Raw genomic sequence first — 14,801 nt, 5'->3', positions numbered from 1 at the left:
ATTGAATGTTGCGTATTCTGCTAACATATTAGATGATTTTTGTGCTCAGAATGTAGTTTTTCAGCTTGTACAGAGACTTTCTTTTCCTCCTTTTTGTCATCTACATTTTCTGAAGTTTTGCATGGAATTGCCTTTATTATGAAAGAGGGGCAGCTTAAGTCCCTGAAAACTTTTTGTGCGCGTGTTTTGTTTTGTTTTCCTACAGCTCTGTAGTCCCTCAGAGTATTCTGGAATTAAAAAACTGTTTATATGTGGAACATGGGTCTTGGTTGCTTTTCTTGATTATGTCTGAATGGCAGAGTTTTCACACTCGAAATGATGCACGTTTAGGAGTAAAGTGTCTGGCTGGCTGGGACATGCAGCTGAGTGATTAAAGTACAACTAATCCACAAGACTCTTCTGATAGAAAAGGTTCAAGTCTAAAGAGCAACAAGTTGAAAGTTTTGTAAGGTGTTTCTTCACTGCTTCTAACATATGTTATTTTGATCTGTGAATATAGTTCTGATTAGTTTATTTTTTAACTTCAGTAGTAAACTTTTACAGATAATGATTAGATCTAATTCATTTGTATTTTACCACAAGAAACAAACAAACAAACAAAAAAACACCTATTTTCTTTCATTTGGCCTGTCCTAGCTTCAAACTTAGTGAACTTACATGAAAAGTAGTATTTCTCAAACTACTGCAAATAAGGATTCAGTTGCTGTAGGATTAAGTAAACCTGCAATAGTTCACACTTCTGTTTATAGTTTGTGACATCTTCAAGAAAACTCCAACTCTTACTGGGTGACATCATTAGGACATTGAAACTACTGTACTGATATGTCAAATAAATACAAGATTATAGATAGCCACTACTGATGTCATATATTATGGGACTATACAGTAAACTCAGACAGGTGGCCATGCCAGGATTATGTACTGCTGCTGCTACCTGGGAGGAAGTCTTTTTGTGCTATATGGTTGTGGTGCAGAAAGGGAATTTGGACATTAAAAGGTTATTGTAGGAATTAAGCGACATAAGTACTAACCTTAAATTTGTATGTCCTGCTTAGATTTTCTATGCAATTTACATAATAATTTAAACGAGATGTATTTCACTTCGCTTTAATTAAATGGAGTTATGAAGTTTTTTTGTAGAAGGCTGTTGTCTCATGATTAAAGAATTGTTTGGTATTTTCCTGAAATGATATCTTATTACATACGCTGATAGTTTAGTTCACTGTTCTTCTATTTAAAAATAAAAATTAAAAATTCTGTTGGTAGTCACTTCTAAGGCTCTATGGTAACCATCCAGTAAAGTATAAGCTTAAAAAAAAGTATTTTAGAAGCACAGTCGACACGATCTTTTGGGGCCATTAGAACTGTGGTGGAGAAGTGCCTATTTCTTGATGCGTTCAGAAATCTGCTGTAGCTCATGTAGCACTGAATAGTTTGTGGGAGTTTTCTTAACGAATGTATCCTTAAGTTGTCTTGTGGGAGTAAGCTTAGCTCAATGAAATACAAGAAGTTTCAACATTTCTTACCCAAATCCATTCCTGCAAACCAGTTCTAAATACAGAACGGCAACTAACTACTGTTGGCATGCTTAATCCAGAGCAAGAAAACCCCTAATATGGAAAGCCCCCTTCGAGCCCATGGCTCTGCAGTGACTCTTCTGGCAGAAGATCTCTGTTATACTACAGTAAATACTTAAGAAATGTTTCCAAGGTTGAGACCGGCATAATATTTTAGGCGGCTCAAACAGAAAGACAATCTCTGTATGCCATAAAGATGGTATCATGTACAGTAAATACAGATTCCATCATAGTACATTAAACAGCTGATTTTTTTATTTTTTTTTTTAATTTTTATTTTTTTTGTGTGTGTGCTCCTTATGACTTTGGAAAATATTCTCCACTGAAAAAGTGTTCTTACAGAGGATTTAGCTTCAGTCCTTTTAATCCTGTAATTTTTTTTCCCATATAAACCAGATGGTTTAATTGGGCACAGACATTACATTGAGGTAACTGAATCTGCAGCTTAGATGTGTATTTCTCACAAACAGAGAAGAAAATGTTAAATTATCCATATATGTTTGTGCATCTGTGTAATCTATATTTACAGCTGACACTAATTTTAGATATACTCTAAGAACTCAAGTCTTTCTTGGGAGCTTTGTCAGAACTTATTAAATTTATATATGAATATCTTCATTAGCATGCTAAATTCACAGTGGATGTATATTTTTGCTCAAGTTGCCTGAAAAATTGGATTGAGCTCCATTGTAAAATATTCCTTCCATGTTACGATTCCTCTATATAAGAGCAATATTATATTTTCAAACATGTCATCAATGTTAAAAAGGATACTATCAATAATTTTCAGACTTATTTTTTATTTTTTATTTATTTTTTGTAAATCCCAAATTCGGTAACTTCTGATATTTCCATCCTACTTGAGCTTGGAAATAAGTAAAAAAATCATTCAGAAATTTAACTGTAAGAAAGCTAACATTATGAATCATATCGAACTGATTACTAAAGCAGTTCAGATGAAATTTTGTAATTGCATCAGAAACCAGCTGCCAAAAGCTTAGAGATTCTTGCATTTCTTAGCCTCTTATATGTAAAGGTATATTAACGGCCTCTTATATGTAAAGGTATATTTCAACAGGTTGGATATTCAGTAGCTATTTAATGATAACATAAATTACTGAGGACATTCCATATTTTTATTAACAACAGCATCTTGAGCATGTTTGCTAAAACTGGTCAAATTAATTCGAACAATAAACAAATCAGCTTTCTTAAATAACACAGTGGAAGCTTCATTGCTCTGCCATTTAAAATTGGACTGAATAAAACCATATAAAATATGCTTTAGGGAACAAATCCTTTCCTGCCAACTGCATAGATTAGATGACATAATAAAGGTTTTAGTTCTCAAGTTTCTGTGATTTCTATTAACATAAGAATCTCTACAATCATTAGTCAGTATTTACATGGAGCTAATGTTTTCCTGCACTCCAGCCTGTGGCCAGTCTCTGTGTTGTGTGTTATTTTATTTCTTCCTCTTTCTTCCTCCTTCTTTTCTTTTCTTTTCTTTTCTTTTCTTTTCTTTTCTTTTCTTTTCTTTTCTTTTCTTTTCTTTTCTTTTCTTTTCTTTTCTTTTCTTTTCTTTTCTTTTCTTTTCTTTTCTTTCCAATCTTCACTGTGAATGGAAATAAAAGGATTAGAGTGTCACAAGAGAAATTCATCCTCTGGTATCTCTGCCTTAGTGGAATCCAAGAAAGCCTGGAATTATTTCAAGAAATCCATGTCCTTTTGAGATTTTCAGACCAACTGTAGAAAGACTATAATAAAGAATTTATCCTTGCTTTGATTTAAGGCTCTTAAAAATTTAAAAATATTCATGTATTAGTTTTGAAATACCTCTCTTTTCTGTTCCACTCATTTTCTGTGGTCTCATGTAGTTCTGAATGAAGTGTTTTCCTTCATAACAGCAGGGATAGAAAAATAAGGCTCATGATATTCTTTCTCCTGCTTTTTAGGAGAGAACAAGGATGGAAAAGCATTTGTTTTCCAGCTCTTCAGTGAACTCTGCTGTCATCTTTTGTACAGTGTCTGCATCTGAGAAAAGCTCTTTGTACCATTGCTTTTGTTCCATTATCTTTGTTTTTCATATATACAAATATATTAATCGGTATTAGCTAGACTGGATTTCTCTGTAATTTTAACTTCTCCTTTACTAAGAGAGTGACCCAGTCCAGTCCTTTGGGATCTTGCTTAAATACACATGGCCGATTCATTGTTTTGTTCTATGATAAAATCAGCTTCAAAACCTAGATCTTGAACTCACTGTAATGCTCTGGCAGCTTGATTCCAGCATGTTTCTTATCCACTAATGGGCACATAGGTAAGGCCAAGTGAAAGCTGCATAGTATATTGCATATGCTCACAAAGACACAGCTGCTATGCCATGTTTATACTGCCATTCCTTGTGGAATAAGAGTAATACATATAATTTCATTTACATGCAGTATAATGAAATACAGAAACATGTTCTGTGACTCGTAGATATTATAAATTCTTGGCAGATACTTCTTCTATGGAGAAAAATATACTGACAAATATTTTCTAGCAAAAACAAACCCACCAGTGTAACACCCTTTCTTTTTAATCTTTTCCTTCTTTTTTTTTCTTTTTTTCTTTTTTTTTCTTTCTTTTTTTTTCTTTTTTCTTTTTTCTTTTTTCTTTTTTCTTTTTTCTTTTCTTTTCTTTTTTTTTTTTTTTTTCTTGGAAGCTCAAAATATTTAGGAGTTTTACTATGTACAAGCAAGCACACCCTCATCTTCTTTGTATGTTCTAGTTTATTCTTTTTATCCCATGGCTTCAATACAGTATGTAATGAACAGATATATTTGTGCTCTGCACGAGTATAAATGGTGTTAACACTTTTTTGATTAATATCTATGGAATAGGTACAAAAATCAGACCATTGTATTAAAAGGATAGATCTCTGTAAAAAGAAAACAATTGCTGTATGATGGCAGCTTAGAAAGTTTTTTTAAAGCTAAGAGGCTAAGGATCTTTCTCAAAGTCCGTTTTCTCACTCTGTTTCTGTTGATTTTCAGTGGGTCCAAATGACCATTATCCTTACAACTTGTATGTAGGGAATAAACAGATGTATGGGAAACTTCGCCAAGTTTGTGTTGAGTTGAGCTCTACAATTACAATGAATGTACATTATATATCATTATTGCTAGTGATCACTTAATTGTAAATTAATGCAGCATATTAATTTAATGAGTGATAATTTATTCCTATGGTGTAGGAGGAAAGGTGGGCAGGAAAAGAGAAGCTGCCATCATCCTTTACTTCTTGCTTTAAGGAAAGGCTGGAATGTAAAATAATGTATAATAATAATAAATATAATAATAAATAATAAAAAATGTAAATAGTTTCACAAGAAAACTATGACATCCAAGTTTGTTTCTTGATTTTTCCTTACTGTAGTGGTAAAGTTTGTGCAGTATGGGAAACTGGTAATCACAGGCTAAACCTCTGATTAACCAGCTGAGGCAAGTGTTGGGTCAGCTGTGGAAGCACAGTTGAAGGTAATTCAGCTGTGCTCCCAGAAGGGGTGGACCTTGACTCCATCTCTCCTAGACTTCATTTAAGGGCTGACCACCATGACAGCAGCTTCTCTATTGGAGATTGCTCCTTTGTGGAGATTGGGTGACCAGCCTCGGAATTTTCCAGCTAGACTGAAGGCATCTGTATTGGTGAGTTTTTCCTACAGATTACCTTTGGCTATCTATTTCCACCATTCTTGTATTATTTCCTACCTTACAGTACCTTGAGAGTCTTAAATTTGAAATTGACGTAAGAAAGATTTGATGTAAAAAGCAATCACACAGTTTAGAGGAGTGTCCAGGACATTATGAAGGGTGCAAAAAGTCCTTAGATATTCACGATGATGATTTATACTCTTTTTGAGAGCCTGGCACTTCTACAAGATGGTAGATGGAAAGATAAAATGTAAAGCAGTACATCAGGAAATCTGAATGGTAGGTTTCATTGTAGACTTAAGAAAGAAGAAGAGAGAATAGTAGATTAAGTAGGGGGAAAGCATGGAGAATCCTATTTCCAAGCAGATGATACACATTTGTTCAGTAAGCACATTGAATGGAGGAAGAACAGAGTACAAAAAAATCAAAAGAAATGGAGCAAAAGACTGACATTTGTTTTTGTAGCTTAACGTTGCTCATATACATTTGAACAGCAGTCCAAATGTTTGTATTCAACCTCTTAATCATGCTAAAAGAAGGTAAACAAATACATTTTAGAAATTTCAGCTAGCAAAGACAAATGATTTAAATGAAGTGGGTTGGTAATGTGCAATAGCAAGCCCTACTCCATACTATACGGTGCAGACAGCTTGGCTGTCACCATACTGAGATAGAACAACTTTATCACCATAAAAGCATAACTGCTGTTGAAGTGATCAAGGGAATCTTGGCTGGTTTTAGAAGTGGAGTTGTGAAGTGCATTATTTATTCTGGTACTTTTGACAGCAGGACCGAAAAAAGGAAGCTTTTGATGGATTAGAACAATTACTTTTTTTTGTTTTCTAGTATACTAAGTTTTCTAACTTGACAGTCAGTTAATGAGAACACATTTATTTAAGGAATCAATGTTCTATTATTAATTAATTATTTTTAATACACAACACTGTTGTGTATCCAGTTTAGTTCTGTCCTGAGTTTCTGAATTTAAGGATATGAAAAACAGATTTGCCTACATATTTCAAGCTTTTTATTAGAGCTTTACTTTATTTGTGCTTAATCAAGAACTGATTTAACAGTAGGTTTGATTGTAGATTTCTGAAGAAGAAAAGCTAAGTGAGAACTGATGTACATTCATTGAATAACACCTTCATCTCTAAAGATTTTTTTAGGTTGGAATTGAAGTGTCATTATCTAGTGTATGGTCTGAGAGAACATTTGTTGGGAAGTCAGAGTATGTCTCTACTGAGATCAAAAGGAGTCAATTTTTCAGGTAGTGTCAGAACAGGAACTACAGATCATGCATTGTTGGTTCCTTTTCAGAGGAGTCAGGAAGGGTGGAAAGGAACTTGTGTTATCCCCAAAGAAATGAAAGTGATGTACAGTGACTGTACAGATGTCAGCTGGCTTTGTGGCAGTAATCTTTCAAGCAAATTAATTAAAGGTATGCAATAGAAAATTCTAAGGAAGACAGTGATCTTTCTATTTATTTATTTTTGCATATCCTAAAGAATAAAGAGAACAAAAGGCAGCAAAGACTTTGAGTTCTGTTGAGATATGAAGTGGGTTTTTTTTTTTGTGTGTGTGTGGTTTTTTTGTTTGTTTTTTGGTTTTCTTTTTCCTCTAGTGGGTACATTTTTTTCCCTATTTTTGTCTGAATGGTCAGAAGTGAAAACATAATTCTGGAGTTCTGGAGGCAGATCTAAAGAATTAAGATATAGGCATAAGTGTTTGGTGTCCTAACGTTGCAAAAACACGTTGGAAATACATTTCATCAGAGCTAGTAGCTCAGCTATACTGTGTTCTTAACATGTTAGTGACAAGGCTTATGACTGAGGAACAAACTGTAAATGGCAGTAACAGCACTAACCACAGAATTGTGGAGATTTACATTTTCAAATCAGTAGGAAGTTGTAGCACAAGGTAAGAATCGCTTCTTCACAGAACTTGCTACCTCTGCTGAGGTGTTAGTCCATTATTTCTACTCTTCCTTCGCATGGTCTTTTTCTGGAAAGTCTTAGACTGAAAACTGCATTATATAGTTTAAGAATACTCATTCCTGCTTTCCTGTGACACTGGTGGCTATACTTGCCACAAAATAAATTGTAGCTGTTTAGTCTCGATCTAGCAAGCTTCATATTTATGCAAGAAAGTACTTGAATGAAAACTGGAGGTCATTCATTGTAGCAACTTTACCAAGCAAACATCATGAGTCAGCAGAGGAAGTGTGGCTTCTCCTGGTGTGTCGTACCTGTGGAAAGCCAGAGTTTTGTAACTGTGGCAGGCAGATGGCTGCATCAGAGCACAGTTTGGCAGCTGGTTGGGCTCAGGGACCAGGATGGAGGTGGGCTTCGCTTCTATGTCTGGGGTGGAAACTTGCAGTAGGGATAATGGCAGCCAGCACCTGCTAGAAGCTGCAGCAAAGAAGGGAAGTAGATCTTCTTTATACAAATTTTAAAAAGCTGCATCTCTCAAATCAGGTAACATAGTTTCCAGCATAATCCTGGCTAAATCATAGGAACCTTCTGCTCATCAGTTTTAAAGATTCAGATTTCCAAGCTTCCTGTATGTGCCTGGTTTGCTGCAGAGTGAACTTACTTATGATGAGGCTGGTCACAGTTTTTAGTTGTTTATTAGCATTTGTTCATTTGTCTTCATATGAATTCTTAAATAGCAGAATGAGAACTGTCTGTGTCTGGAAGATACATTTTAAATACTTTATTTTTTTTGCTTGTTGTAGACTCAATATTTGCATGCACTCTTTTAGAATACACTGACATGACCTTAAGGATGTTTCAGATAGTATTGTTGAAAGTTGATTTCCAAACCAGTACAAAACAGTTAAGAGCAAGCCAGTACTTTGCTTATTACTGAACATTATGGGAATCTTGATTTCTGAAATATATAATTCTCTATTAAATCATCTCACAATTGCAAACATTCATTTTAGTTCTTTGATATTTCTCCTTTTATATACATAAAAAGACAGATAATAGAAAAAATGACGCAAGCTGCCTACTCACCTAAGAATGATTACTATGTTGATTTGCTTTTTAAATGCACGTGAAGGTGAAAAGAGAAATTGGTAAGGCATTTAGAAGAGTTTATATTTTAAGTGTTTTAAACTTTTTGGAAATGACAACAGGACCAAATGACAACAGGACCAATGAGGCAATAATGACAAAGTCAAATTAGCAGAACTGAAGGGAAGACTGGGAAATGGTTTGCATAAAGCTTTGGAACTGTTATCCCAAAATCTTAGTGGAATTCTCCTCTCACGTATGATTTTAAAATTGTTTTACAAATGTGATTTGATGTCCGTGATAGACAATTGCATAGACTGCACTGTCATAAAAGGGTGGTTTTCTGAGCTAAGCTAATTGTGTGTGATACAGAGTTACTACTGTGTTATTTGTTAAGAGAAGGCCATTGCAACACTGTATTTCAAATGATACTGCTCTTTCTGGAAATTGAACTTTACTCAGACCTTGAAAGCCCGAAATTTAGCTGGAGGGAGTGGAGAAAGGCTTCATACACGATACAGTACCATCTAGAGTTACTAATTTGGCTAATAGAAGTGGTTTGGTGATGTTAACCTTAGTCAATACCTTAACTAAACCTGGGAAGAGCAAAGGAAAGAGGGCAAGTGAGAAACTCAGGGCTGATGTGAACAAATGAGGCTCTGAGCCTTGTTCTCCTGATTCCACATTCCTGGTAGTGGAGATAAGTTACACAGTACTGTGTGCCCCTCAGACTCACCTGGTGACTGCACAGTGACTTCAGTCAACATCAAAATGGATTTGAGTGTAACTTTTGCCACTCCAAGTTCTGTCCTCACTGTTCCAGCTTTCTGTGCTTCCTTTATGCTTCTTTTCAATCTGACTCCTTTGTTGTTCCTGACACCTGCCCATAATTACATGGCTGCTGGCTGTCTTCTTCCTTAACACAAACCATTTTGTAAAAACAGAGAGGTTTGTGAATCCCATCCACACACTCTACTTACACTCATACTCCTACTGCTGTTCGGTATCTATGTAGACACTTCCACAGATGGAGAGGAGATAATGGTAAAGCTGCATAAAGGAAGAGAAGGGATTAAAAAAATCCAAAGCTGGTGATCATTTAGAAATACTGGATAATGAAGAAGTTAAGGCAAAATTAAAAGATGAAGTTAATGAGTAATACAGAACATAATGAGTAGTACGGAAATGTAATGAAAAGCAGGTGGTGATCTGACAAAGAAGTTAATGAGAATATGGTCACTTGAAGTTTTACATGCTTACTCATCCCTAGTATACTAAAACATAAACTGTGCTAAGTACTCAATATTATTGGTAAGTACACCACACATAGTGACACTGGTGAAATATATTAAATGTTATTGCCATCTTGGAGGTCTGTTTGGGATACTGCTGATGTACTGTTTTGTACTACTAGACAAATTTTTCCAATGTTAATGATGAATTCAGGAGACATTACAAGATTACTAATTGAGTCTTTTTCCAATTGGCATGAGTGAGCTTTCTTATATTTCTCATTATTTTTGTTAAAAGTGCCCGATTCTTTAAAGTACTTCAAGGAAGTGGGGATCTGAAAAATCCCACAAGAAGCAGATCCTGTTACTGTTGTTATTGTTTTTAAAAATTTACAAAAATTGAGAAATTTCCTGATGATTAGGAATGTTGACACATTGCTTTCCTCCTGGCCTGCAACTAGTTTTCGGAACATTTCCTGACTTAGAGAAATTAAATCAACTTCTGTCCTACCATTCTGATTGTCAGACCACAAAGATCTTCAGTCTATGTTCACTTTAAGCATGCTGCTCCAGTCACATCAAGGTGGTCATTACACACTTTATGGTTAAACGTTTTTAATTTTACGTGAAAGCACTTTGGACTTCTGGTAGCAGCAATTGAGAAAAGTTTTGTGCTGAGCTGACCTATCTTAAATTATTAATTACCTTATTTTAGAAAATCTATTTTTCAGCATCAGAATAAATATCTTGTTAGCCTCTCATTTGAAAATTAATGATGTGTTTTCTTGCAGTTTTGGATATACACAAACTGGAACATTTGTATTATGCAAACCAAATAAAATGCATTGGTGTAAAACTACTGCTTAGTAGTAACCTTCTCTGTTGTTAATGAATGGTTACAAGGAATTGTTTAAACACTTCTGTGAACCAGAATTAATAGCTTCCTTAGTGCTGGAGAGAGGATTTCAAAGCTGTAATAACATGGTTCATAAATATTAAAATAACTAAACACAATACTTGAGTAACTGGAGTGGGGTTTCTAAATAATTTACCTTTGTGTGTGTGTGTTTGGTTTTTTTTTTTTTGTGTTTTTTTTGTTTGTTTGTTTTGAACAAGAAAATATATTGAGTTCTCAAAAAAATGCACATAAATTTTTAAACAACATTAAGTAAAATTGTTCTAGCCAGAATGATTTCCGTTTCAGTGCCCCAGTTAAAATGTACTGTTATGTTACCAGGACTCGCCATTTACATTCCATCTTTATGGAATGTAAAAAAAACCAGCTTTAATGAATATATTACCTGATTTAAAGACAGATTGCATAAAGCTTTTCCAAAGAATCCTGAACAGCATTTCTTAGCCCAGGCTGATCTTCTACAAACTGCTTTCAGAACCAAATGTTTTTCAGTGTTCTTTCAATGTGAGTGCACTACAGTGAGATCTGCAGCAGAAGTCTGCCAAAGATATTGAATAGATTGCCTCTCTCAGTCCTTAGTGTTTGGAAGAATATTTTGTTGTCAACTTCTTTCTCAGAACTTTCTTCCATGTTTATCTCTTTGGCTTTCAGTCAACTCTTTGAGAATACCAGTCCTGTTTTTCAGTATTTCCCTTCAGGTGATGTTTCTGGGTTTTATATTTCCCATTTTGGTCTGTGGTGTGTCCCTACCTTTCTTCAAATATAATTCCTTCAAATGGATAGATTACTCCAGAAAGAATTTATTTAGTATGAGTATGTCTCAAAACGGAAGCTGCTCTCTCTTGTATCACCTAGACTTGCTTTTTTATGTTATCATCCCTACTAAGTCATGCTACCATTCCCAAGATAGTTACCATACCACTTTCTGCATTACTGCTGCCTCATCAGTTGTATCCATTTCCTTTTTACAGCATTTTTCAACTTTCTCTACTAAATGATATCTTGTTTAATGAGAATTTCTCCAAATGAATTTATCTAACCTCCCAGGTACTAGCAATTTCACCCATTCTGGTCATGTTCAAAAGCTTTTATCACTGAGATTTTTTTTTCTTTGTTGAAGAGATAGATCTGAGCTTATAATCTGTCCTGTAATATCTACTTGAAATGTGCTGTTTCTGTGGCAGTGAACAATTGTTGATTATTTTTCAACAAGGCTTTTGAGCCTTCAGCTTCAGCTAGAAGTGAGAGTTGAAACTCTTGCAGTATCACTGATTGCCTGGCTTCTTTGAGGATTGTGTCTGGCAGAGCCATCAGTGAATATGGATGATGAGCAGCAGCAAGCAGAGAACTGATCATATGCCTCAGTCATGAGTTTTTGTCCAGTTTTTGAACAGTCTTACAGTGATTCCTCCCAACAGAAGAATGATGTACGAATTATTGTCTCACTAGTGGAATATCACTCCTCTTAAGAGCAGATTTAGGATCCTGATGGACAGAGGACTTGCACTAAAGGTAGAAGTAGCTCTGTGAGTAGGCTTTGGCCTGTTTTCTTATGTAACTGCACTTTCCCCTAACTTAATTTCCTCAGTCTTGGATGTGAGTGTGCTCATCTTGTTGATGATGTCTTTTGTTCAAGAAAATTGCATGCTCAAAACATGCTCTCCAGAAGCTTTTTTGAAGTGTAGAGGGGCTTCTTTGTCATACCTCCCACAGCAAGTGATGCTTCTGCTCAGTTTTTCTTACTAAGTATCCTTGGTTATTGGGACCACGGCAGATGTTCCAGTGTTAAGATTGTTTTTTTTGGGGCAGGACTTACCAGATGCTTTCCACACACTCTAATTTTTCCCCTTGGTAGCATCTGAAATAGCAGGGGAAAGGTTTACTTCTCTGACCAGTTGACAGTAGGTGAATTTAGCAGGTAAACAAAGTTTTTTTTCCTAGCATCAAGACTGTAGTAACACCTTGTCGTACCTTATATTGCAAAATACAAACTAGTACATGCTAATTGTAGCCTACCAGGTGGAAAAGCTAGATTGGGACTGCAGTGCTGAGTATAAGCAAAAAGGGAAAACCAGGACTGTAGAAAAAACCAAACCAAAACAAAAAAAACCCACAAAAAACTGGGAAGACTATGTGGTTGTTTTGAGCTGTTAGGTGTCATCTTCTGGAGGTAGTGTTAGCGTCAGCTTCTCCTTTGTTTTAGTACAATCTAAGAAATCAAATAATTACTAAGAGAGGCTGAAATTCGTGTGACTTGGCACTGAAAGAACTGTTTACATGTGCTAAAAAGCCATGAGTTACCACCTTTTATTTAAAGATGGAATATATATCCAAGTAAACTTAGCATGGGCTAACTCACCAAATACAAGTGTGTATCTGTTGTGCAAGTAAACAAGCTATGAACTAATTCAGGGATAAAGCAAAATAAATTTACCATGCTGAAGTCTTTTTAGAGAAGTGTTCAGATTAGTTTATTGTATGAAATTAAGTAAAATTGAAAACAGTAAGCAAACAACATGGATTACATACCTTAAAAATTCCTCATGATTAGATGGCTGAAGGTATCAATGACCAGTGTTCTAGAACTGTTCACTTACAATATCAGTTTTCTTTTTTTTGTACAATAAACTCTCCTGATTTTTTATAGTGTGTAAAATAAATTGTGTCTAGATACACTGTATTGCTTTCATCACTGTCCCAAATGTTGTATGGATCCTCAAGAGATTCACTAATGTGGTACTTCTTAAGCTGCAGCACAGATGTCTGAAACTTCCATGCAAAGAACCCTTCTGAGGCTGCTAGGATGCATTTAGAGAATCTTAGAGACTGCTTTGGTAAAAGGAATTGATTTCCTTATATCCATATATTTTCTTGACTATCCTTTGATGGTGTTTCTTTACCAAATAAAGATGTGATCCTGGATATAATTGTGCCCATGGGTAGTTGTTGTGAGAGGTCTAATGAAGTCAGTGAGACTGCACATACAAAAATAATGTACTTGACAAATAGGGTTTCACTGTATCAGCCTGTAGAAGGCAACTAGTCTACCCAACACTGATTTGGATTGAACACAGCATTAATTTTAATTCAGCTCTTCTAATAATTAGAAGTAAAATATTTTTTATACTTAAATATAATAAATATTAAATATAAATAAGTTTAAATATTAAAATATTTGCTTTTTGTGGAGTAATGGTCAAAACGCATTTACATTTAGAGGATTGTATTTCAAAAATTCTAAGGGTGAAGTATAAGAATTAGTTATTTCAGAACCTTCTTAATATAGTGATTTGCAGCTGAATGAAGCAGATAAATGACAGTTAGGAATGACTTGATGATATGTTCATTTTAAAAAATTATTTCTAGCTAAGCACTGGTCTTCTTTGAATTTATACTTTTGTGGAATTTGAGACAGAAATGTAATTACTGTGTTTACCTTTCTTGCCTTCATGCTAAATAGTGTATATACATGATGTATTCAAAACAAATATCTGCTTCAAATCCAGTAGCATTTATTAAGTAAATAAGATACCTTAGGAAAACGTGATTAAAATGATCATTGTTTTTTGTTAATTTTCTAAATGCTTATAGCCTTCATTGTTGATATCTTATTTTCTCTAGGATATCTGCCATTTTCTCTAATTTAAACTTCATTTGACCCAATTCTGTAAACTAGATTTAAGTACCTCTCCTTTTTACTTTTTGTCCCTTTCATAGATGTAAACTGCTTCCTAAGAACTCTAAACTCTGTCTCTATTTTTATTTATATAGAATAAAGTTTTACTGTAAGTCATTCATTCCTTTATCTTCATAGCTTTTCTCCTTAGTTTTATACCAAGTTTTCAAAATCATTCTTGCAACATGAACTTGCTGTGCTGCTGTATTCCAGTACTGATCTTACTAGTACCAAATGCATATATACCAAATGCAGAGGTATATGTAACTTCTACACCTACTTAGGATTCCTTGTTATGCATCTCAATCTGGAATTTACTGTTTTTCAGTATAACACTTGCAGTGGAAATGCTTAAAAGGGCTTCATGGCTTGAAGCAGTGATTGAACACCTGGTGGGAAGGCAGAACAACCCAAGGAAGCTCAGGTGTATGCAGTGTACTGAGTGCCCAGAAGGGGTGGAGCCAGGATCCTCCTCTTCTCAGACCTCATTTAAGGGTTGGCAGTGGAGGCAAGGGTATCTCACTGGGTGTCTCTGCATGTTTGAAGTGTTCTGGAGGTAGGCAGCTTCTGCCCTTAATTTTTGTGCCCACAGCTGTTGTGTTTGAGCAAATTATTACTTGCTACAACTTAGAACCTTGCTTTTGTGCTTTTATTGCTGTACATTCTATTGTGTTACTATTCTTAA

The 14,801-nt window shown here is 34.9% G+C and overlaps 1 protein-coding gene across 10 annotated transcripts in view; it reads left to right on the top strand.

Annotated features, from left to right (window-relative positions):
* Positions 1 to 14,801, top strand: part of PDE1A (phosphodiesterase 1A) — a 191,159-nt gene that overhangs the window by 86,964 nt on the left and 89,394 nt on the right. The window lies entirely within an intron of this gene.

Source organism: Coturnix japonica, chromosome 7 (genome assembly GCF_054131305.1).
Source record: "Coturnix japonica strain WE chromosome 7, WE-NBRP24, whole genome shotgun sequence".
Lineage (NCBI taxonomy): Eukaryota > Metazoa > Chordata > Aves > Galliformes > Phasianidae > Coturnix > Coturnix japonica.
Note: the sequence above shows the minus strand (reverse complement) of the source record. Positions and strands in the feature narration are given on the sequence as shown.